Raw genomic sequence first — 22246 nt, 5'->3', positions numbered from 1 at the left:
TCTGTTTAAAGAGGCAGCAAAACCCAGAGGAGAGAGAGCAAGCTGGATTCATCATTTATACCAAGATAAGAGAGCAAGAAACCATGAAAGCATTCTCCTATCATGCTGCAGCGGCCAAGCACAAAACCTAAGAGCCACAACGAAAGGACTGATCAACTGAACTACATCTTAAAAAATCTACTGCCTAGTAAAAATTATTAAGAGCAAAATCAAAAGATAAAAAAATACGAAATCAGGGAAATATCTGCAACTCTCATCGTAAGGAGCTAATCTCCCCCATATGTAAAAAGCTCCCACAGATCAAAAAGAAAGAGACCAATAACCCAAGAGAAAGATGGGAGAAGGGCTATGGACAGAAAGTGCACAGAAAGGCATTGAGAATGGCTCTTTAAAAGAAGCAGACTTCACCCATAATAAGAGAAATACAAATTAAAACTACTACAGAAAATCATCTTTACCCCTCTGATTGGCAAAAATCAAAGTATTTATAGAGCATTTACAGGTGGCGGCAAATCAGGAGCTCACACTTAGCCTTGGCAGGGGTATAGTAACCTCTGGAGGGAGGACAAGTTAGTCAGATGTAACAAAATCACTCATACACAAACCTTTGATGTAGCAAATCTTCAAGTAATTTATCTTACCCAGGCTTTCACATATGTAAAATGACACATGTACAAGGTTACCCATTGCAGCATTACTTAAAATAGCAAAAGAAGACAATGTAGCTACCCATCAGAGGCTCGTGAAAAAAATCACAATAGACCCATACTATGGAATAGAAGGCAGTGGTCAAAAAGGGTGCGGCGGGTTGAACTCTGCTGGTCCGGGGTATTGTGTCAAAAATCCACATGGCAACAGTAATGCCGGGCACAGGCAATGCCTGAACCGAGACGCGGTCTAGCCAAAACTGCTTTGACTGAGTGAACGAATCTTCAGTTTGTTTCTATTGCCATAATGTAGCTGGGGCAAATAAAATGTTCTTAATTGGGGCTCAGTCGGTTGAGCACCTGACTCTTGATTTTGGCTCAGGTCATGAGGTCAGGGTGGTGGGATGGAGACCCGAGTCGGGCTCTACACTCAGGGCAGGGTTTGCTTCTCCCTCCCCCTCTATCCTCCCCCCTGAGTGTGCACACTTTTCGCTCTAAAACAAATAGATAAATAATTTTTTTAAAAAGATTGCCTTTTTTGGCAGAGAGACAGCAAGCGAGGGAACCCAAGCAGGGGGAGTGAGAGAGGGAGAAGCAGGCTCCCCACTGAGCACGGAGCCCAATGTGGGACTCAATTCCAGGACCCTGGAATCAGGACCTGAGCCGAAGGCAGACAGATGCTTAACAACTGAGCCACCCAGATGCCCCAATAAAATCTTTAAAAAGTTTTAGTACAAAATGTGAGATCTATCCCATATCTACTGCCTATAGGTAATAATACTGTATTACATATTTCAAATTCTTCCTATAAGGGCAGACCTTATGTAAAAGGTTCCTATCACACTGGTCTTAATAATAAAGAGGGCAGGAGGAAATTTTTGGAGATGAGGGATAGATAGGTTTATGGCATAGACTGTGATGATGGTTTCATAGGTGAATACTTATCTCCAACCCATCAAGTTGTATAAATTAAATATGCACAGCCTTTTGTATACCTCAACGAAGTGGTTTTGAAAATAAGCTAGGGGCGCCTGGGGGCTCAGTTGGTTAAGGATCTACCCTCAGCTCAGGTCTGGATCTCAGGGTCCTGGGATCAAACCCGGTGTTGAGCTGTGTGCTGAGCTTAGAGCTTCCCTCTTCCTTCGTGCCTCCTCCCTGCGTGTGCATGTGCTCTTGTTCTCTCTTTCTAAAATAAATAAATAAATCTTTTCCAAAATAAATAAACTAAAAACTTGGGGCACCCGGCTGGCTCAGTCTGAAGAGCATGTGACTCTTGATCTTGGGGTCTTGAGTTTGAGCCCCATGTTGGGGGGGAGGTAGAGATTACTAAAAGAAATCAACTTTTTAAAAAATGAACTAAAATATAAAGACCCTACTGGAAAAATTCAAGGGCAATAAAAGGTGATTGATAATCCAGGTGACATATATACTAACATGCGAAGATGTGTTTCTGGCATGTTTAATGGGGTGTGTGTGTGTGTGTGTGTGTGTGAACATACATAAGTATGTCTGTGAACACATAAAAAAAAATAGAACCTGTTTTTAAAAAGAAACACACATATACACACACACACACATCTCGGGCCCATCCCATCTCAGCTGCACAACCCTGTTACTTACCCTCTCTGTGCCTCAGTTCCCTCATCTGAAAAAAGGGAGAATGCCGTCCTCACCACGTGGGGCTTTGAGAGGATTCTCAGGGGTGACAGAGGCGGGCAGCCTTGGCACAGCACACCCAAGTCAAGATGACAAGTATGAAGCTGACAGAAAGGGCCAAGAGGTCTGGGAAGAGGTGGGTAGGGAACTTGCCCCTTTCCTGCCACCCCTACCCTGTTGTGAGCCTTGCCCCGCCCCCCACTCTGCCCTGGGAGTGGCTTGGCCTAAAAGTAGTCGTACCCAAAACGGCTATCAGGGGCCCTGAGCTGCCACAGGGGTTGACACCCTCACGGGGTGCCCATCTGGGCCTCAAGGGAGAGACCATCTGCCCGACTTGGGCTCAGAGGGAGGTGGGGGGATGTTGGGTGCAGAGGGAACTGCCATGTGGCCTCCCAGGCCCCATCAGGATCTCACTCCAAGCCTTGTAGGCCTGCTTTGTGGAGAGAAAGCATAACGCCTGCACTCAGGACAGGTTCTGCAACCTCTGAGCCCAACGGGGTGTGGGAGTTGGCGGAGGGGGGTGCATTGCTCTCCCTCTGTTTCCAGCCAGGGGCAGACTCTGGAATCTTAACCTATTTGTCCAAAACCCCTGGCTGGGAAGCAGGAGAGCTGGGATTTCAACCCAGACCTGCTCCACTCTGAGGCTCAAGCTTTTTCTTAACCCTCTGTCCGCATTTCCAGCAGCAGAGCCACGAAAAGCTACGCACCCATGGTCACAATCACCCACACCGGTTTCTGGTCACCAGCAGTGCAGTGCTTAGTGTTCTCCTCCTCCTGCTTTAAGATTTCCTGTACACATTAGCAATTAAAGGCTCTGAGAAGTCCTGCAGGAAAGAAACCGGCTACATGAAACACAGCTAAACTTTTCCTAGTCTCTGGCTCAGAGGACTCTTTTTGCATTCATCTCCAATGATCTTGTTTTGGGAAATGCTGACTATGGAGCTCAGAGCTCTTCCCAGTGCAGATGTGGCCTAGAGAGGGCACTATCCCTCCCTTTTTTTCTGACCACTTAGGGCGCTTCCTCTGCCCCGGGGGTCCCCCTCTCCCACCTCCACCTGACCCTGGGTTGGGCTGGATGGACACACAGTGGAGGACAAGCCGGTATACCTGCTTGCGGTACAGGGGAATAGCCCTAAATTCAGCCGCCATGGTAGGGACTAGCCATGCCTAGTCCACAGACCCCCCGCAGACCAGCCACCAGCATGCCCAGCCCTAAGCAAGGTGCTGAGACCCCCACTCCCTCAAGGCATGGGATGGGCAGGAAGCCCGGAAGAGCCCTTCTGCCGGGGAATGAGTTCCAGCCAACCTCCCCCACCCCAAAACCACAGCCTGGCTTCTGCAGCTGCACCTACACAGGGGCTCAGGAGGACCTCCCTATAGGAGGCTAAGCCCCCCAATCCTGCTCACTTCCTCCTTTCTTCCACAAACTCCTGCCTTCCAGAGCCGGGCTCCAGTGGGATACAGGAAGCCAAGGTACTGGAGCCCCCAAGCACCCCCAAACACAGGACCACCCGTGGGGTAGCCCGCCACAGCCTCTCACACCCAAAGACACCAAGCCCGGTCCTGCTCACCCCGTGACCAGAAAACTCCTCCAGGGCTTCCAGAGGCTTCTCTGTGAGTGCAGGACTGACTTATTTCGGTTCCCCAAACAAGCCCCACCCTTTTGTCTCCAGGCTAGGGCTGCCTGGAAGCACTGCCTACCTCCCCTTGCATCCCCACCCAAGCCCCCCCCACACCACCCCCCACCCCGAACCTAGCAAACTCCTGCCCACCCTTCAGAGCCCAGGTTCACCTGTTTCCTCCCCCAGGAGGGCTGCCCAGTTCCCTCCGAATCTAGATTTGGTGCCTGCCTCTACACCCCCAGTGCCTGCAATGCCCATCGAAACACAGGACGCATGGCCTGTCACTGCCTGGCTACATGCCCCGCCCCACCAAAGGCTGACGTCTGGCTGTACACTGCCCAGCTTCCCAAATCCAGCCATTGGCAGCCACAGAGGGGATGCTTAAAACTCCACAGATTGAGACAAATCTGGCCGATACCAAATATGCACCCAGGGGCTGAGCCCAGTCCTGGGGACCTGCTCCCATCTGCGTGAGCTCTGGCAGGTCACCTGCCTCTTGGCCTCAGTTTCTCACCTGAGCAATGGGAACAAAAATGTCCCCGGGCCCCTGGCCCATTCTGGCAATGAAAAGACCTCATGGTTAGAAACCTCCTCATAAATCCAGAAGCTTCCACACTCTGGGGGGCCAACCCTACCGTGTTGTTTCAACCACAGGAGAGCAGACTCCCCCTCAGGGCCCGAGCTCCTCCAACCCACCTGTGTTCACTGGACTCCTGCCCACACCCCGTACTGGGTGACATGCTGAGGCCACAATAAGCAAGTTGCCCTGGAGAGCTCACACTGACAGGGGAGAGGAGACACACAGAAAAAGTGAGTTCCCTGAGGAAGAGAAACACGCGGGTGGTCAAGGGAGCTGCTTCAGGCTGAGAGTCAGGAAGGTAGGAAAGCCTCGTGATCAAGAGCAGAGCCGCAGGGACCGAACATCAGAGTTGCTGTGTGACCGAGGGCACATGCATTAACCTCTCTGGGCCGTTTCCTCAATCAAAGAGGCTGGTGATGGTACTTAATGCTCAGTGTTCCCACAGAGGCTGGGACACAGGAAGTGCCACCACGTGGGGTCACCCCAGCTGGCTCCAAACACAAGGGGTGAGCCACTGGGAAAAACCCTGATATCAACAGGCACTGAGCGATGCCCTTTAAGTCCCAGGGGGTCTCAGCCTGACTTCCTGACAGACCCTAAAGGCAGCCCTTCCCTCCTCCCCTGCCCAGGAAGCAGGGGTACAGAACTGCTGGTCCCTGCCCCAGGCACTGTCTGACACTGAGCCTCCCCCTCCACAGGACCTGGGCTCCAGGAGGGGTGTTTCAAAACAGGACACACCTCTTTGGCCCAGGTCCCCCCCATTAAAGCAGCACCTCCAGCTGACTTCAAAGGGCTCCTCCTCCCCCAGCCAGAAGGGGCCAGAGGGAGACAGATGTAGGAGGCTGGAGCAGGGACTGTGCAGAGCCCACTGGGAGGGGAGTGGAGGTGTGCAGGAGCAAAGTCAGCCTGGCGACTGCAGGGGTGAGGAGACTCATCCAAGGAGGCACAAGGTCCCCCAATCCACATCCCCACCACTGAGTGAGACCAGGGGAAACTGTGCCTCCCACACAGCTCCAAGCAGGAAAACGCTCCCCATCTGTGCAGAGAGGGGCTGTGCCCTGAGCTCCCAGGCCTCTCCCTGCTCCCCAAGCCAGTGACAGCAGGAACCATGGACCCCAGTCCACTGCACCAGAGGCACTTCCCAGGGGTACCAAAGGTCCCTGGAGGGGATGACAGGGGCCCAGATCCTGGAATACAAAGTGGGTCCCCACCAGGGTAGTGTGGGTCCCCAGGGGTGGCTGGTGGCCCCACCTACTACTGGCATAACCTCGCATTCCCAGAAAGCCAAACCTGCTATGCTTCGAGCCCCAGGTGGGCTCGAGCTCCTCCCTAGGTCTTGAGCACTCCCACTCCCATCACCCCCAGCCAGGCGCCAGAGGAAGAGGGAGGAGGTAAGCCTCAGGGGGGGACCACATACACATCTGCAAACCAGGATGTCCCCAGCAAAGATCTGTTTGTTTCCTTTCCCTGGGGACAGTCACAGGTAATTCCCTCCAGTGGTCAGTGTGGGGAGGGGTACAGACAGGGGCATAGCAGGGAGAGAGGAGGGTGGCCCTGGTATCCCCAGGCCCCAGCCCTGGGAGGGTGTTCGCTGCACAGCCGGGGACGGGGGATGGGGCTGCAAAGTGACCGACCCCGGAACAGACCACTCAAGCCCACTCTTCTCCCAAGCTTGAGGACCGCTGAAGGAGGAACCCTCAAATGAGTGACCTGAGCCAGGATGGGGCGACCTGTGTCAGGTAGGGAAGCAGGAAGCAGAGGGGCTCCTTGGGCAAAGGGGAAGAGCGAGACAGGCAGGGTACTGACCAGGGTGGGGGGTGGCCGAGTGCGCGGGAGGCCCCAAGAGGCAGGACTGCACTGGGAGGGGGGCCGGGACAGAGGGCCCCAGGAGCCAGAAGAAGGGGTTCAAACATGACACCAGACAGGAGAACCAGTCAAGCATGTGTGTCAGATGAACCCAGGAAGTGTGCCGGCCCCGTGTCCAAGCCCCTGGGTCAGCCCTCCCATGCCATGTGGACTGCAGGGTCAGCTCGGCTTTCCCCTCCCCCCCACTACACTGGGCTGGTGCTCAGACAGCACCCGAGAAGACCCATTGCTCAGACCCATTGCTGGGATCAGCAGGTGTCAGAAGGGATGATCCAGTGTCGTGGGAGAAATGTCAGGAAAGAGGAACTGAGCTCACTTCTGACCCAAGGCTCATCCCCACCCCACTTCAACACCTAGAGGGCTTCCAGGAGAAAGTCAGAAAAGGAAGGGGCTCTGATCCAGGTCAGCACTCAGGATTGGGCAACACCCCAGGCCCAACGTGGCTGTGAGATCTGGGTGCGGCAACAGATCAAGCCAGATGCCTGTGGCCCTCAGGTGGGCACCCCGCCACCCTCCCTGGGGGCTGGGGGTGGGAGGAACCCTAGTGGGTAGGGGGACAACCGTTCAAGATGGGGCAGAGGCAGAGCCAGAGGGCCATGTGTCAGGAGTGGGCTGGAGGGCTCTGGCTACCACCGGGAGACTCAAGACCGGGGTGTACTGATCTCAGACACCTGGGAAGAGCTTTCCAGGCATACGTGGCTCTCCTGGCCCCCTGCCCGGGCACGGCTACTTCACAGATGGGAGCTGGCAATCAGCCCAAGGGCTGTAGGCTCCTGGGGAGGCCCCTCCTCCTGCCCTGCCCATCCTGACCTCCCTGGTCCCCTCCCCGAGACATACCCACCCTCCCACCCAAAGCAGGATAAGCGCCGGTAACACCTGCCCGCGAGTGGTGGCTCTGTGGCACCAGATGCCACGTGTCGCCCTGTTTAAGCCTCCAAACATGAGCAACCCATTTTACAGATGCCAGGAACTGGCCCAGATAACCCAGCTCACTTCCCATACTGCTGGAAGCAGGCAGAGTGGGGCCAGGGGAGAGGGCAGGGGGCTGGACTCAGTGACCTCCAGAAGACCCCTGCCTCCCTGGTTGTTCAGATGTGATGGTCTCGTTCACTGAGCCGGACTAACTCCCAGCTTGCACATGTCCCAGGAGGCATGGCTCAGCAGTGGTACAGCCCCGCCCTGGCCCCCCAACAGCACGTGCAGACAAGGGCCAAGCCAGGCCTGTGGGGTGAGGGACCCACTCAGGGGAACCTGATTCCTCCTTCCTCACGGTGAGGCTCACCCCCTAGGCACCCTTCAAAGCCACCTAGAGCCCAGGCTCATCTTTGCCGTGCCCAGCCTCTCCAAACAAGAGGCCCCGGGACACGACGGGGCCACTCTCCATGACAGGTAATAAGTGCCCCTCGACCCCCCTGGGGGCTGACTCAACGTGTGACCCAGGACATGTGGCTCCTTCTCGGCTTCTGTCTTTTCCACTGACAAGGGGGGGTGGGTACCCACCACACAGGGTGGGGGTGAGGGGAACAGGAAATGGGTTAAGCCATCAGTTATAAACTGTAAAGGGGGGTTCCCAAAACATCAAGAATGACCTTTATCTCCCCTTGAAAAAGCACCTTTGGCCTGTGTAGAGGCCCTCCTCCTGCCCCATCCCGCCCGTCACTGCCTCGTCTCTCCCTGCACCGATCCCCCATTCTTATAGGGCTCACAGGAAGTCTCCCTCTCTTGAGACCCACTCCCGTCAAAGGGGTCCTACAAGACGACCCCTTCCCCAACCCCCGGGACTCGCTGCCAGGAAACCGCCGCTACTCTGCACTCCAACTCCACGAGCGACTCTGTCCCCCACAAAGGTCACACCTTCCCTTCTGAGGGCCCCGAATCCAGAACAATCTGAGAGCTTCCCTTCCTCTGCACCCACACCTCACATCCGAAGCCACAGGAAAACCCCAGAAGGCCCCCATCTGGAGGGAGGGAGACCCGCAGCTGGGTTAGAAACCCCCTCCGGCACAGACCCTCCCGACTCGGCCCCACGGACGCCCGGGCTTCCGGCAAAGCTGCCGACTCGACGCTTCCTCTTGGGTCGGCTCACTTCTCGTTTCAGTATCTTCTCTTGCCCCGTCCCAAGCGAAGAAAGGCCATGAACTCACGGACCCAAGGTCCTAGTGACAGGTTTGTTTTTCTTCAAATACGTTAAAATAAATACCTAGCAAATTTTAAACACGCTCATCCACATATGGGCTAAAACGACCGCCCCGGAGCCGCTGTCAGAGCAAGGCTGGCCTAGTCCCTCTCTCGTGGGCCACCCTCGGGCTGTCCACCAGCACATCTGTGGCCGACAGCCCACGGCTCTGCACTCCAACTCCACGAGCGACTCTGTCCCCCACAAAGGTCACACCTTCCCTTCTGAGGGCCCCGAATCCAGAACAATCTGAGAGCCTCCCTTCCTCCGCACCCACACCTCACATCAGAAGCCACAGGAAAACCCCCCACGGCCACGCAGCTATCCCAGCAGAGCCAGCCCACACTCTGGCCACCAGGATGCCAGCCACCCAGCCAGACCTGGGGGGCCAGGCGCCCTGTTGCACCGAGGTCCAGCCCAGCCCTCTGCTTTCCTCACCCCTGCCGCTCCCCTCCCCCAAGGGCTGGCCAGAGAGGAAGAGCCCAGGGCCAACTGTCCTGAGTCCTTGGTGGTGACACAGAAACGAGGCACCTACTTCAACCTGTGTGCCTGGGTCTGGATGAGCCCACAGAATGTTCCAGAAGGACCTACTCCCACTGGTCTGCATCAGTCCCCGGGGGGCCTCAGGTTGGGAGGGGCTGGAGAGAAAGGAAGACCATTCCATTTTCCAGAAGCTCCTTGGTTCTCTCTTGGGCAGGTGTCACTTTCAAGGTTTTTCTTTCTTTTTTTTTTTTTTTGGCTTATTTTTCTTTTTAACATAACAAACAAACTTCGACAGCCCTCCCCTCACTAATTGTTACTGTCATTGAGAAAAGTGGACTCACAAATGTAAAATTATAAGCTTGAAAAGAGAAGTGAACACCTGAGAGCCCAGGGCTGACAGAACTCCCGGTGGAACAAGCCCCGTGAGCCCCCCACCACAGATCTAACAGCAACCCCTCGTCGGGCTGGGCAAAGCCTGGGGACAGCTGTCCAGGTCCTCTGTCCAGGAGCTGCCGCACCACCCCCAGCACGGACCCTGTCCAACCCCTGCCGGCGAGGGAGGCCCAGCCCGCCCGCACTCCCCTCAGGCCCAGGCCACCAGGACACAGGGCGCCCCGTCCCCAAAGCCCTTTACCTGGCTCTCATCCAGGCCCCCTCGGCGGGGTCTGAGCCCGCGTGGAGGCGGCCCGGCCCCCGCCTGCCCCTCTTCGGCCGGAGTCCGGGTGCACACATGGGAAGCCTCCTTCGCCGGCTACCTACCAAGCGCGAGTCATATCTGGGACCCACAACTTCCTGCTCCACGGCAGCCGTCGCCGCGCAAAAGCTAAGGCTGAGCCCTGAGCTCGGCGCCTCCGGGGGTGTGGGGGGCCCCCCTCTCCCAGCTGCAGCAGGGCCCTTAGCCGAAGTGGGGAGAGGCAGGAGTCCAGGCTCCTGGCTCCAATGACTTCATGGAAATTGGAAGCTTGAAGCTGGAACGATTTTCAAAAAGTGAAAATAAAACAGGCACCAAAACCTCCGTTAGAAGCCCCAAGGAGACGGCTGGAGGCCAGGAGTAAACGCATCCTTGACAAGCAGCCCGACACTGAGCCTCATTCTGGCTCCCCACCAACAGTCAGACTCTGAGCCTCAGTTTCCCCACCCACATAGTGAGGGGGCTTCATCCATCTCTGAGAGGTCAAAGGTCTCCAGCCTCATCGGCTGCCTCTCCATTTCGCAGCTGCCCCCACTCCAAGGCCCATGCCTGGAGTGGCTATTCCAAGCAGCTCGAGCCCCCAGAGAACGCCAGCAGCCCTGGGCCCCAGGCAGCCAAAGAAGCAAGCTCCTTCTGCTTTGCCAACCCTCAGTTTCCCCATTGGGATCACGTGGTGCTCCGCAGTGAGGTAGCAGGCTAGGAAGGACCGTGAAGCAGGGAGCGGAGGCCTCTTAAGATAGAGGGACAAGGCACCCCGGTCCTCAAAGCCTGTTCAACAAGTGACCTAAGGTCCTGCGACCACGTTCTACCCTTTATCCTGACAGCAAAACCTGCTGTTTGGTAACAAAGTGAAGAACAGAGACCATTTCTCCCAGCTGACTCCCCTGCCCTCCCCAGGCCTCCGTCTCAGCTCCGTCCTCAGAGGAGGCCTTGGCCAGGCTCTTCCCTCCTCACCTGCTGCACCCCCAGCCGTGGCCCCTGGGCACCTAACCCCCCAGCCCCCACACAGACTTCAAGGTCCCGCCAGGCAGGGCCCATGCACCCAGGCTGATGAACCTTCCAATCAACATTTGGACACTGGCTGGTGTCAGCCTTGAGCACGGCCTCCCACAACGGCCCATCAGCCCCACAAGGAAGGTTCCCTTCTGCAGAACAGGAAGCTGAGGCTCAGAGAGGTCACTCAATTGCCCCAGAGCACACAGCTAAGAAAAGGCAGAGCCAGGATTCTAACTCAGTTCTGTCTGATTCTATAGCCTGTACTCTCAACCACTCACCCCATGACCATCGTGGGACCAAAGAAAGGATTGCCTGAGGACAGGTTACTCCAAATCCCACTATACCCTACCTTCCTCCCCATGGCCAGGACCGCTCTCTGCTGCTGGGGGCACAAATGGGACTTGGACACAGCACACCGCCCCCCCAACCCCGGCCAAGCTCCCAGGCTAAGCTGTGCCCACCAAGGCCTACACAAAGGTCTGGGAGAATCATCTATGGAGACAAAACTCATGGACCGGAGCTCTGGGCAGAGAGACCTCACCCACCCAGGAGCCACAGCCTGGGAAAGTGGTAAGGTCCTGAAACAGTGGGCAGGAGGGAATAAAAGTGCAGCAGAAACAAGGCAGACTGTCGGGCGACCAAACGACAAATAACGTCAAGCCCTGAGCTAACAGATGCCAAGCCCTTCCCCTCGGGAAGAAACCCCATGGCACCCGGTGCCTCTGGGACCTCAGGCAGGCTTCCTGGAGGGGGTATGAGCAGGGAAACACCATCCGTACCTCACCTTATCTTTTCCTTCCCCTAAAGTCAGGAGGCTCACCACACCCCAGAAGAGCCCTGAGAGGCTAGTGATTTGCTGGCCCGGCCCCTCGTCCCTTGGATGAGGAAGGAAAAGGCTTATGAATGCTAGAGTCAGAGCCCCAAACAGCAACCTTGGCCAAGCTGTGTGATCTGGGCAGCCCCGGAGCCCCTCTGTAAAGTCACCCAGCTCCTTGGAAGGCCGGGGAGGCTTAGGCGAGAAACGTGTGGAAGGCACAGAGTAAGTGCTCAGTTAAAGGCGGAAAAGGGAAGACAGACTCAGGGAGTGGGGCTCTCTCGGTTCCTAACCCCAGATCCTGGCTCTGCTATGTGCTTGCCCCCAGTCCAAGGCCTTTCATGGCATTGCTGTGCCTCCTCAGTCAAGTCCTGACCCCCACAAGTCATGTTTCCATCCTCCCTGATTAGGAGCCGGAGGCCCTCATTCCATCCTATAAGTCCTAACCAGTTGCATGACCTCAACCAGTCCTTTCCCCTCTGGAAACCCAGTTTCCTGACTATTAAATGAAGGACTGAGCCCGAGTGCACCCATATGTTCCCAGCCCAGGAAAGAAAAAGATCCCAGGACGCCCCTGAGTCCACGTTCCATGCCTCACTCTTTCATGCCTTGATTCAGACCCTTCTGCCCCCAGGAATGGTCAAAACGCTGCCCACCCTCCCAAGACAAGTATAAATGCCACCTCTTCCAGGAAGCCTTCCCCAGGGTCCCATCACTACTGCCTCTGGGCTGCAGAGCGCCACAGGTCTCTCCCCAGAGAGTTTATAGTGAGATACCCTCCTTCTGCAGCAGCCATCTCCACTCTGGTAATAGCTCCCTGTTCCTATGGGCAACCAGCCCTCCAGGGGCAGGCTTGTGACCCCTGTCCACTGAGGAACGGTCATGGGACTCAAAGTGGTCCAAGGAGATCCAATTCTGGGATTTTGTTGGAACTATATAGGAAAAAGGCGCTCACATTTCAACAGCCTGGTAGGATGTGAGCTAGAAGCGACGGGTGCCATTTTGCCCCTGTGGTAGTCAGCCTCCAAATGACCTCCAACAACCCTCAGTGTTCATGCCCCTCCCTACCTTTGAGACCCACAAAATATGGCAGAAGTCACAATGTGTGACTTCTGAGGTCATGAAAGAGAGCGTGGCTTCTCCCTTGCCCCCTCTTGGAGCACTGGCTCTGGGGAAGCCGGCCGCCATGTTGTGAGGACACTCAGGCAGTCCCATGACAGGGAGCGGAGGGCCCTCCCTCAGCCAGTACCACGCTGCCAGCCCTGGGACCCAGCGGCCCCCGTCACAAGCAGCCGGACTCCCTCTCACCACCGCGGCCCTGGCCTGCTCAGGCGTGACCCAGGATCATCTGTCCTCTTTGGGAGGTCCCCCGGACACTCAAGAGGCCCTTGGTGACATTTCTGCCTGAGGGATATGCACTCAGATTGTCCCCCCAAGAGCACAGAGCAGAGACACGGCCCCCGGCCCGCGCCCCCTGCAGCATGCGTACCCCCCCCAACTCGCCCACCCGTCGGGGAGGACAAACAGCTGGCTTAGCACAGGCGTCTGGTCCGCTGCCCCCAGCTCTTCCAGGCTCATGGCCAGGAGGGCTGAAGTGAGATTCCCCATGGAGGGGGGCCTCGTGCGGCAGACACAGCCTGGTGGCCCCGTCACTCACCTTCCTCCCAGACTGATTTTTCACACAGGGCCCCGAGGGGTGGGGGGTGGGGGGCACATTCCAAAGCATCCACTCACCTCCGGCCCCTCTGCCTTCATCTCTTCCTGGCTGTGGGCTCAGGGATGGGCCAGGATCCCTTTCTTTCCCAGACTGGGAACACATGGACACCCTCTGGCTCCCTCCTTCCCTCCAGTCAGAAAACTGGGATTGCAGAGGAGAAGGGGCTGGCTGAGGTCAGGCGACAGGTCACAAGTGACAGGATGGAATGAGGGCCTAACTCCTAATCAGTGGTGGTCCTAAGGGGCGGCTTGGGGCGAGCCTCAAAGCCACTCCAAATAAACACATGGGCTAAGTAAACAGCATCTTAGCTATTAAACTCAGCTCCTCTCAACCCTGCCCCTCCCCTGCAGAAATCCGCCGCCTGTCGCAGGTCCAGCGCCAGAACAAGGAGAGAGAACAAGGAGAGAGGGGCAGCCCAGCATCACGTAGGGGGCGCTGTCCACCAGAGGGCAGGGGGCTGGCTCCCAGGACCCTGATGGCCCCAGCCTCCGCTAGGCCTGGGAGATGGAGGGCTTTGGAGGAGGAAGGGGGCAGCCAGGGTCACAGGGTGTTGAGTAACAGCACAGAATCCTAAAAGAACAGATGTGAAAGCTCTCGCCCTGCCAACCAAAAGTCCTCATTTCCTTTGAAAAACTTGGCAGCTGGGCTGCACAGCAGCCGTCTGTCCTTCCCCACACCCAGCTGCGGTGGGAAGGGCTGAGGGGTGGTGAGGAAGGCCATGCTCTGCCCCACAGATCCTAGGAAGGGGGTCACCACCGAGACGCCACACTGTGAAAATGGCAGCCACAGACCTGCGTGTTCATTTAATCGTGTCACAGATGTGTGAAAATCTAGGGGCGCCTGGGTGGCTCAGTCAGTTAGGCATCTACCTTCGGCTCAGGGTCCTGGGATCCAGCCCTGTGTTGGGCTCTGCACTCAGCAGGGAGTCTGCCTCTCCCTTTCCCTCTTCCGCTCCCCTGCTCTCGAGCTCTCTCTCCCCCCACCAACCCACCTCTACTAATTAAGTAAATAAATCTTTAAAAAAAAAAAAAAAAGAATCTAGAAGGACGTACTCAAATCTTAGGAGTTACCACTAAGTTGGTAGAATCTAACAGTCTTTCCATACCTATCTTATTTATGACTATTTTCCAATTTTCTCTAAAAAAAAAAAAAAATTAACCACCTATGTTATTAAGAGATACCAGGTAAAACTACCATGAAGAAAAAGTCAAGAATCAGAAAGAACAATGTCCTGATATGAAGTTCTTCCCCCAGAGCCAAACTCAGCACCACCTGTAACCAGGTGAAAATGGAAGGGTTTGTTATTAAAAATGCTTCGACGTTAAAGCCACTGAACATCCGTGGCCATGGGCATCACACGCGAGGCGCAAGCAGACGATGCCAGCTTCCCAGGAGTAGCCTGTCTCCGTCTCCAGCGAAACGCTCTCCTGCAAACGACACTGAATGAGATCAAGCCTCCAGGTTCACGGGGGTAAGGAATGTGTTACACATGATAGGAGGCTTGACTGTAGGAAAAGGGATCTGGCTTCAAAAACCTCCAAAATGGGGCATGTGGGTGGCCCGGTTGGTTAGGTGTCTGCCTTCAGCTCAGGTCATGATCCCGGGGTCCAGGGATTGAGTCCGGCAACTTTAGGCTCCCTGCTCAGTGGGGAGCCTGCTTCTGCCTCTCCCACTGCCATTCCCAGACTTGTGCTTTCTCTCTCTTTCAAAAAAATAAAAATCTTAAAAAAAAAAAACCCATGACACTAGGAGAAGGGATGATTATCAATTCTGTCATACAGTCTCATTATATAGACCTAATAAGGACCATATTTTAAAAAAAAAACTAAAATAAATACATATTTGATGTGTATAGATCAATTAGATATTTGAACTCTGAATGGATAGCTACAGTCTGAACACTGCTAGACTTCAGGTGTGGTAATAATCCTGGGGCGGCTAGTCCTTACCTTGCAGTAATATATACCACAATCTGTCTAGAGGAAGCAATAGGTCTGGAGGGGAAAGCATGGGGGAGGAGGGAGGACCCCCTCCCCGGGGTGGCCGCTAAGGGATGGGTATGCAGCGGCTGTCCCCACTCCTCTGTCTTTCCCTGTACCCATGTAATCCTTCCCTAGTGAAGCTGAGACCCGATCCTGGGAAGAACTCTACGGCCTTGTCTTGCTCGAGTCCCAAGCAGTGAGGGGTTGTGGCAAGCCCCTTCCCACGGATGAGAAAGGTGCCCCTCTGGGAGAGAAGGCCACTCACCTGGGGTCTCAGAGCCAGAACCTACCGACAAAAACCGCAAAACCGGACTCGATCCTGCTCCCGGCCCAGACCCCAGGCCACAAGGGATGAGCACCCAACCGAACATCAGCGGCCCCCCATGCATGAAGCCCGGGGCAGGGGTGCCACAGGGTCCCAGGCTCCACCGTCACCCCCTCACAGGGCAGAGGCGCTCCTCCTCCTTGGCCTCAACCTCCACCCGCCACCCCCACAGGAGCTTAAAGGCTTCCAGAACCAGCCAGGGCGCAACAATGATACCCTCTTCTGGCAAATCCCTCCAGGGAGCCCCTCCCTGTCTCATCTGCTGACCGCAAAGCTGTTTCCTGGGAGGCGAGCACCCTCCACGCCCCCAGACGCAGCCTATACCGCAAACCTGCGTCTGCAGGGGTGGGGCGGAAGGGGTGCACCCTTCCTAATTTACCGACACAAAGAATCCCCAGCGTGTGCAAACCCTTCGCTGCCGGCTCTTCAGAGGAATGCTCCAACCACAAAAATATCGGAAACAACCTATGTGTCCAGCTATAGGGGACCAAGAAATCCACCAGGGCTGCCAGAGCACCAGACGCCAGGCCAGCCTGATGTGGCTAGGATCCCCGCTGAATGCACTCACAGAGCGTGGGGGGGGGGGCACGTGGGGCTGGCTGAATTGTCCTTAGAGGACAAGAAAGACACTTGGGTGCAGTTTGTTTTCTTGTACTTTAAAAAAAAAAAAAAATGGGACGCCTGGGTGGCTCAGTTTGTTAAGCGGCTGCCTTCGGCTCAGGTCATGATCCCAGCGTCCTGGGATCGAGTCCCACATGGGGCTCCTTGCTCGTCAGGGAGCCTGCTTCTCCCTCTGCCTCTGCCTGCCACTCTGTCTGCCTGTGCTTGCTCTCACGTCTCTATGACAATAAATAAAATCTTAAAAAAAAAAAAACTTAAAAAAAAAAAAAGCCCTCTAGAAGGATATACACCCGTATGTTAATGGATTACTTGGAAGAGTACAGATTCTGGTTTTTGTCCTCACTTTACTGCTGGAGTTTTCCGATTTTTCAATAATAAATGTGAATTATTTCTGTAATTAACATAAAAAATTCAAGCCATTTAAAAGGAAGAAATGAGCTTTGTCCTCCTGGGAACAGAATGAGAGCCTTGGCCTAGGAGGCAGAAGCAGCATGGCTGTGGGGCCTCTGAGGTTCACGTCGCTCCTTTGAGCCTCAGTTTCACCATCTGTTGGGGAAACCCACCAAGGGCACTCCTCCCGCCATCCCTGCGGAGCCTGTTCCCTCTTCTGTGAGATGGGGCCCGTAGGGCACACCTGCAAAGTCAAGGAAAAAGTGCCTGCCCAGCCTTACCCAGCCTTTGCTTCTTCCTTTCCCTTCTCAAGCACCTCCTGACCCCACACCCAGGCCGGTGGGGACCCAGGGGCATAGGAGGCCAGAAACTGGGATGAACAGTCCTCACGGCCACACACGAAGAAGTCTACCCTGCTTGAGGGTAACATACTGGGTCCTTGAGTCCTTGGGATCGCCCTCCAGGAAGGTGGTATAACCCCATTTGACAGAGGAAGACCCAAAGGCTCAGAGGGGATAATTGACTCCGACCAGCAGACACCAAAGCCTGATGAAGACGGCAGCCCAGGCTCCGCCAACACTCCAGTTAGGGGGTGGGTCCCTTCTGCTTCCCTTTGCAAGAGCCAGGCGCCCTGCTTCGTGCTGGGGATGGGACCGAGGGAGGACTGGGGTAGGACAGGGCATGTAGCTGGAAATCTGGGTTTTTGTGTAGAATCTCATAGTTTCAGATTCTGGCAATGAATCTGAAATAGACTGTAAGCCGTTCTGTCAGTGCTCGGGACCTACTGCTGCGGGACCCAGAGCAGACCACTTAACCTCTCTCGACTTCAAGTGTATCCTTTAGAAGTGGAAAAAATAACACAGGTTCCTGTGACAGTAAGCTACACTCTGCCCAGACGAATGGTGATAAAAAGCAACGGTGAATAGTGAATGCCAGGCACCATTCTAAGTAATGTGAATTAATGTCATTTCATCCCAACCATGAGGCATTCTTTTTAACTTTGTATTTCGAAATAACTTCAAACTTCCAGAAAGATTACAAGAAAAGCACAAAGAACTCCCCTATACTTTTTATGCAGATCTACTTATGCTGTTTTGTCTCATTTTAAGATCTATATACGTGTCTCTTTCCAGTACTTGAAAGCAGACTGCTTACCCTGTGCCCGTCTACCCCTAAAAACGTCCATGCATGTTTCCTAAAAACACAGACCCTATAGCTATCAAATCATTTAACATGGATACAACACTTTACAGTTCATGTTTCATCAGCTGTCCCAGTAAAGTCCCTTACACCATGTTTTTTTTTTTTTTTTCCATCCTGGGTTCACATACTGAGTTTGGTTGTCCTGTCCCCTTGGTGAGCTTTGATCTGGAACTGTGCCTTGGCCTTTGAGATAAGTATTCTGTCTCCACTTCATAGATGAGAAACAAGCCCAGAGAGGTTGAAGCACTTGCCTAGGAAATAGGCAGCTGAGACTCAAGCCCACGGGGTCCCCTCCAGAGGCCATGTTCTCGTCTGCCAGGCCAAGAACTTGCAAATAATAGCCTTTGTTGTTAATAGCTGGAAACAGTGGTTCCCTCTGCCAATAGCAGGACTGCTCCCAGCCACCTCACTCAGCAGGTGGTTATTAACCAAAGGAGTGGCCTCCTGCTGCCAGCTCCATACACCTGGCAATGGCCCTGGCCCAATGCCCACCACCCCAGTCTGTGGGGCTCCATTTAGCCCCTCTTATAATAAGCTGGGAGACAGAGAGGGCCATGGATGGCTGAGGGTAAGAGGGAGCCATGGTTCCTGCCTTCCTTTTTTCCCCTCTCAAAGTGACAATTCAGGCTCAAATGTCCATGTCCAAAAGGCAGAGGAAGGCAAAGGCCCCAGAACCAAAGCCTGAGGTCAAAAGGGTCCCCAGGCCAGGTCCCTGACCCACTGAGTGTGACCCCTGAGGTCAGCTGTCCAAGAGGGGGGTGCGGAGCATTTCCTAAGAGACGTGATGGCATTGCACAGGGGGGGAAGGGTTTATAGGAAGAAGGAACAGCAGGTGCAAGGGCCGGGAGGTAGGAGAGGAGGTCTCCGTGCAGGGAGCAGAAAAGACGCAGGATGTGATGGGCCATGTAGCCTGTGCTACTCAGAGAGAAGTCTGTGGGCTGATCCCACGCACTTGGCTTCTTCAGTGCGGACCCTCCCGGATGTGGAATCATCAGTTGCTTTCTGGGCCAGGAATCCTTCTCCCCAATTCTAACCCAGGCCAGGCATCAGCTTAGGAAGCCATTCTCTTCGGTTCCCAAACAGGTGTGGCTCGGGGCTGGAGGCTGCTGTCACCCCAGCCCCCGTCACCTGCCTGCTGGCCCCCATCAGATGGCTCTCCAGCAGCTGGACATGAGCCATGGCTCCCCTTGGACTCACAGCCGGAGAGGCAACACCGCCAACAGGAAGGTCCACAACAGACCAATTAGGATGTTGACTTCTGCATGAGTTCCAGGCTGTTCTGTTTGTTTCAAGACTCATCTGCTCTGAACTATTTCCCCTTGGACACTTTATTAAATTCAGAAGTTTACATCTGTCCCCAGACCAGAGCTGCAAACCAGGGTCCGAGCTTCAGGAGCACCAGAACTGCTCTTGAGAAGTTTTCTGGAGCAAATGAGAAAGGAGTCAAGTTTTGCTTTTCTCGCTTTTAGACAACTTTGAAAATACAGCAAGCATGAATAAAGAAGAAAATGATCAATCACCAGACTTCCCCAAAGATGTACCAATGAAGACCTCCCCGTGTCTGTCCTTCTCCAGTGTCCAGAGTGTGGACTGGCCTGCCTGCTGTGTGAGGTTCTCCCTACGGAGGTGTTTGGGGTCAAGGTGAACTCTGTTTCCCCAGTAGGCTAGTAAGGGGCTCAGGAGGGCAGGAAGCCACGCCATCTCTTTGCCTCCAGCCCAGGCAGGCCACTCAAGACTCCCCCTGCTGGAGTCAGCCACGGAGTCAACAAAAGCCACTATTTCCCATCAGCGTGCCTGTGTGCCCAGGTACACAGAAAAAAGGATCCAAGCCGCGGAGATCAGCAGCAAAGCCCCAGAGCATCCTTGGGGAAAAGGGAGGAACAGAAGGAAGGGAGAGGTGAGTGGGCAATGTGTTGTGCCCTTGGTGGAGGGGAGGGAATTCAGGGGTCCACTTGAGAGCCCTTCCGCCTGTTGGGGTGGGGTCAGGCTCCCGATATGTACTCAAATAGACTTCATCAGAACCATACCAGAATAGGATGAGAAGACCATGAGGCCAGGCCCTAGTCCCAGCTCCAGGCCTAACTTGTTAAGAGACCTTTGAAGACCTCAGCTTTCCCACCTGTAGATGGGGCAGGTCATTCCAGCCCTAACTCACAGATCAAATGATATAAGGAAGGTGCTGGGGCTCTGTGAGCCATCTGGCCTCAGAAATCAGAGGGCTCCCACCTCTCCCTGCCCCCTCCCCCCCACCCCCACCACAATAGGCCCAAGAGCACCAAGAGCTGAGGGAAGAGGACCTCACATGTCAAGATCCTGAACACTGAGCGCTGGGGGAGGCAGCTGCCCCCTCTGATCCCCCTGGAGCAGCTCCATTCCTGGGGGAATCTCCTCACTGTGCCTGGGGTCCACCCCCCACAACCCCAAGTCCCCACCACACAAGCTCCCTGCTACCATGAGGGCGGCTGCCCACCTGTCAAAGCAGTGACAGAATAACAGAGCCCCAGACTCCCCCCACACCCCACCGCCGGAACCCCTCAGCCAGGGGCCCTGAGACCAAGCAGGCCTGATGGTCGTGGGTTCACAGCTCTGCGGAGCCTCACTCTGGACCAGTTCTGAGGGCGCTTCAGCACAATAGAGGCTGGGCCACATTGGCTGTTCCAGGCACGACCCCCAGACCCAGGCCAACTGGGCTCCTCCTGTGAAAGACTCCAATCCTAGACTCTCATTTCCAGCTTTGACTCTGGGACTCAGAAAGAACAGGAGTTCTTGGCCTCTGAGGGGGGGGACCCAAGATAGAACCCTTCAGACCCCACTGAGGAAGACTCCAGCATCTCTCCCCCAACCAGGGTCAGACTACCTTTACCCATTCCCTTCAGATGTAAGGTTTAGGTTTCCGGTTTTCCCCAGTGGGCATCTAAGTCAGGGCTAGTGCCTAGCTCTCTAGCCCAACCCCCCTCCTTTAATTCGAAAGGGGCCCTGCTCAACCCCGGCTGTGGTAGGACTGCCTCCAAACCCAATCCCTGGTCTGGCCCTCATTGCGCCTTCTCCCCCTTGAGGTATTATTGTTACTTTCAGTACACTCTACCGGCGCTCGGGAGCCCGGGCCTTGTCAAGTCTGGGAAACCTAACCAGCCAGGCCCTCGGGACCATCACAGGCCAGCGAGCTTGCCAGCATCGGTCCGAAGGTGACCGGCCTGGGGTGCAGCCGGGGAAAGGCACAGAGCCGTGTCCCTCCCGCAGGTCTCAGTCCTGCCGTCCCTCCCGCAGGTCTCAGTCTTGCCATCCGGAAAGTGGGGCCGCGCCCAGACTCGGTCTGCGAGGCTCTCCCGCGGCCCCGGGAGGGGAGCAGAGGACCCAGGGAGGGAGCATCTGAGAAGACCCCCAGCCCCCGCAAACCCCGCAGGAGGAGGAGAACGCAGGGGGCGGCGGCTCCGCTTCCCGCCTCGGCGCCTTTCCCCGGAGGCTCGACCCGGCAGACGCAGCCCCAGCCCCACACCCACCGGGTCTCCGCCTGGGTGGGGCCCGGCCGGCGCGCTGCACGGACGCGCAGACACCCCGCGCGACGCCCCCCACGACGCGGGGGGCCCCGGGGGCTCGGACGGCGGCGCGCTGCCACTCGGGGTCGCCGCGCCTCCCCGCTCCGGGGCCCGGGCCGCCGCCGCCGCCGCCGCCGCCGCCGCCGCCGCCGCGCTCACCTGCCGCCGCCGCTCCTGCCCGCGCTCCGGCCGGCCGCCGCCGCCGCCGCCGCCGCCGCCTCCGCCGCCCGAGTGGCCGCGCCGGCCGCGGGCTGGATCCGGCAGTGCGGGCGGGGGCGGTGGAGCGGCCGCAGGCGCCCCCCGCTGGCCGCCCGCGCCCCGAGCCGGGAGCCCCGAGGCTGGCCGTGGTGGGGGCCCCACGCCCCGGCCGCCGCCTCCGCTCCGTTTTCACCGGCAGCGCCGAGTACGACCACCGCCCGCTCCCCGGGCCCCCTGAGAACCGGGAGCTGGAGACCAAACCTTTCCCCCAGATACCAAAGTATTTGTTCTCAGCGTCACGCACGTGTGTGGACGCACCAGGTGCTGCTCCGGCCCAGAGGGAAACACTTTCTAGCAAACTCTTTCAGCTGTTTCTGCTCCAGCTCCCACCACCCTCCTTCCAGGAACGCCCCTTTCTAGAAGGAACTATAGACGTGGGGCTAACGCGCTCCTGCCGAGATGAAGGAGGCCTCGGTGGAAACTTTCCGTCTCTCCCGAGCCTTGACCACCACCCCCGCCCCCGGGGCGTCCGGAGATGGGAGCGGCCCGCGAGCGCGGTCGCCAGGAAGACAGAGCCGGCCTAAGAAAGTAGGTATTCTCAGAAAGTGGGTGTCTAACCCTATCGTGACCCCACTCACTGCTGCCTACAGCCCTGGGTGGGGCCCCAGTGTTGGCAGCAAAAACATCTGCCGTGTTTCCGAGGCACCCAGGCTGGGTGAGCAAGAAAGCACGCTCCTGAGTCA

The 22246-nt window shown here is 56.2% G+C and overlaps 1 protein-coding gene across 7 annotated transcripts in view; it reads right to left on the bottom strand.

Moving 5' to 3' along the window:
• Positions 1–21933, bottom strand: part of ADCY7 (adenylate cyclase 7) — a 54082-nt gene extending 32149 nt beyond the window's left edge. Inside the window, exon 1 of one of the 7 annotated variants that reach the window (XM_004744146.3) lies at positions 21822–21933. The gene's annotated coding sequence lies outside the window, so the exon portion shown is untranslated. Of the gene's footprint in view, positions 1–3874; positions 3956–9664; positions 10009–13265; positions 13364–21464; positions 21524–21807 lie in introns of those variants that run through there. The other 6 variants (XM_004744145.3, XM_045076040.1, XM_013052105.2 and 3 more) reach the window with 6 other exon arrangements.
• Positions 21934–22246: the final 313 nt, after the last annotated feature.

This window comes from Mustela putorius, unplaced genomic scaffold (assembly GCF_011764305.1).
Source record: "Mustela putorius furo isolate JIRA1106 unplaced genomic scaffold, ASM1176430v1.1 tig00000174_pilon_pilon_pilon, whole genome shotgun sequence".
Lineage (NCBI taxonomy): Eukaryota > Metazoa > Chordata > Mammalia > Carnivora > Mustelidae > Mustela > Mustela putorius.
Note: the sequence above shows the minus strand (reverse complement) of the source record. Positions and strands in the feature narration are given on the sequence as shown.